General features: G+C 55.8%; 1 non-coding gene across 1 annotated transcript in view; it reads right to left on the reverse strand.

Moving 5' to 3' along the window:
- LOC126118360 (small subunit ribosomal RNA) overlaps positions 1-630 on the reverse strand; it is a 1,909-nt gene extending 1,279 nt beyond the window's left edge. Inside the window, exon 1 of the ribosomal RNA XR_007525787.1 lies at positions 1-630. This exon is cut by the window's left edge and continues 1,279 nt beyond it. This is a non-coding gene — a ribosomal RNA (small subunit ribosomal RNA).
- Positions 631-2,957: the final 2,327 nt, after the last annotated feature.

A 2,957-nucleotide genomic window follows, 5' to 3' on the forward strand; every position in this document is an offset into this window, starting at 1 on the left:
AACAACTTTAATATACGCTATTGGAGCTGGAATTACCGCGGCTGCTGGCACCAGACTTGCCCTCCAATAGATACTCGTTAAAGGATTTAAAGTGTACTCATTCCGATTACGGGGCCTCGGATGAGTCCCGTATCGTTATTTTTCGTCACTACCTCCCCGTGCCGGGAGTGGGTAATTTGCGCGCCTGCTGCCTTCCTTGGATGTGGTAGCCGTTTCTCAGGCTCCCTCTCCGGAATCGAACCCTGATTCCCCGTTACCCGTTACAACCATGGTAGGCGCAGAACCTACCATCGACAGTTGATAAGGCAGACATTTGAAAGATGCGTCGCCGGTACGAGGACCGTGCGATCAGCCCAAAGTTATTCAGAGTCACCAAGGCAAACGGACCGGACGAGCCGACCGATTGGTTTTGATCTAATAAAAGCGTCCCTTCCATCTCTGGTCGGGACTCTGTTTGCATGTATTAGCTCTAGAATTACCACAGTTATCCAAGTAACGTGGGTACGATCTAAGGAACCATAACTGATTTAATGAGCCATTCGCGGTTTCACCTTAATGCGGCTTGTACTGAGACATGCATGGCTTAATCTTTGAGACAAGCATATGACTACTGGCAGGATCAACCAGGGAGCTGCGTCAACTAGAGCTGAGCAGCCGGCCGCCCGGGAGTGTGTCCCGGGGGCCCGCGCGAACACGCAAGCGTCCGCTCAATTATTCTGCAAACAGGAGGAGGCTGGGCTCCCCTGCACAATACACCTCGAAACCCTCTCAGGTCCCGGCGGCGCGCAGCGCCGTCCTAAGTACTTGGTCGGGTTCGAGAGAGGCGCAATCGCCCGGAGTTAGGCGAGTAGACGCTTTAGGTGCGACCACCCGTGCTCCCAACTGAGCTTGCCGCTGCCGACAGAGGCCCGGGAGCGTGCTGTCGTGGCATTGCCGGCGGGAGACAACACGCGCCACCTACGGTGACCGGCAGCTCCAACGCCAGCGCCACAGAAGGGCAAAGGCCCCACGTGGGTGCCGAAGCGAACTCTCCCAGCACAGCGCACGTGCCAACACGTCCGCACAACTGCGATACAAACCACCAGCGAGAACCGCTGGGGCGACCGAGCAGCAGACGGCGTCGCGGCGCCGAGTGCCGGGCGGCGGCGCATCCTCAACGCACACAGTCCTCAATCGGACCAGCACACTGCAGATGTCCACCGCGCTTCGCACCGGGTCCGCGAGGACCCACTTTGGCTGCACGGCGCCGCGCGCAGGGTGCCCCGGCGCGCAGCTGCGCCGCCTGCCGCGTCCGTCGGCCGGCGCGCCTGCCACTGGGCGCCCCCCACCAGCCGGCTGTAGCGCGTGCGCCCACGCACCGCGCGGCCAGCACGCCGGGCGGCCCCCCCTCACCGGCCGGGGACAGTCCCACCCACCCACAGCCGCGTATCGCTTCACACCCAGATTCACATTCACGTTCGTTGGTATGGTGGGGACCGCTTCGTAGCTGTACCGATCGTTGCCCTCACAGATGTACCTCCAGCAAGATCAACCGCACCACAACGGGTTACCAGTTGTTCATTTGCGTAACGTCACCAGTAAACGTACACGTCCATCCCCGTTTGCAAAGTCAACTATTATTGCATGCCTGCCTGTCAGGTGTCAAGACACACTACATTCGCTCACATCCACGCAACAAAATGTGCCCGACTAGAGGGCACGTGGAAGGTGGCCCCCGTACATATGCGATCTCCATTGCGCGACCAACTGTCAACCCGGGCCTCTGTAGCATGTCGGCAGATGTGGAACGCGGGGACACCGTGCTATCACATTGTGTGAGAAGAGACTACTACGTCTGCATACACGCGCCACTACATGAACAGACGGCTCATGCTGATCGCCATCCACTGCGTCCATTACTCCCACACGTCTCTATGGCGTACCACACTGCAATGCAGCTGTTATGGGGAGATGACACATTAGCTGTGTACACAACATTCTGAGCCGGTTGCGGTTGGACAACAATACATTAATGTAACGTGTCATATGCCAATTACAGAGCAGGGTAAGGCACAACGTGGGTTAGGTTAAGGCACAACGTGGGTTAGGTTAAGGCACAACGTGGGTTAGGTTAAGGCACAACGTGGGTTAGGTTAAGGCACAACGTGGGTTAGGTTAAGGGCACAACGTGGGTTAGGTTAAGGCACAACGTGGGTTAGGTTAAGGCACAACGTGGGTTAGGTTAAGGCACAACGTGGGTTAGGTTAAGGCACAACGTGGGTTAGGTTAAGCCACAACGTGGGTTAGGTTAAGCCACAACGTGGGTTAGGTTAAGCCACAACGTGGGTTAGGTTAAGCCACAACGTGGGTTAGGTTAAGCCACAACGTGGGTTAGGTTAAGCCACAACGTGGGTTAGGTTAAGCCACAACGTGGGTTAGGTTAAGGCACAACGTGGGTTAGGGTTAGGCACAACGTGGGTTAGTTAAGGCCACAACGTGGGTTAGGTTAAGGCACAACGTGGGTTAGGTTAAGGCACAACGTGGGTTAGGTTAAGCCACAACGTGGGTTAGGTTAAGCCACAACGTGGGTTAGGTTAAGCCACACGTGGGTTAGGTTAAGCCACAACGTGGGTTAGGTTAAGCCACAACGTGGGTTAGGTTAAGCCACAACGTGGGTTAGGTTAAGCCACAACGTGGGTTAGGTTAAGCACAACGTGGGTTAGGTTAAGCCACAACGTGGGTTAGGTTAAGCCACAACGTGGGTTAGGTTAAGCCACAACGTGGGTTAGGTTAAGCCACAACGTGGGTTAGGTTAAGCCACAACGTGGGTTAGGTTAAGCCACAACGTGGGTTAGGTTAAGCCACAACGTGGGTTAGGTTAAGCCACAACGTGGGTTAGGTTAAGCCACAACGTGGGTTAGGTTAAGCCCACAACGTGGGTTAGGTTAAGGCACAACGTGGGTTAGGTTAAGGCACAA

Source organism: Schistocerca cancellata, unplaced genomic scaffold (genome assembly GCF_023864275.1).
Source record: "Schistocerca cancellata isolate TAMUIC-IGC-003103 unplaced genomic scaffold, iqSchCanc2.1 HiC_scaffold_351, whole genome shotgun sequence".
Taxonomy (NCBI): domain Eukaryota; kingdom Metazoa; phylum Arthropoda; class Insecta; order Orthoptera; family Acrididae; genus Schistocerca; species Schistocerca cancellata.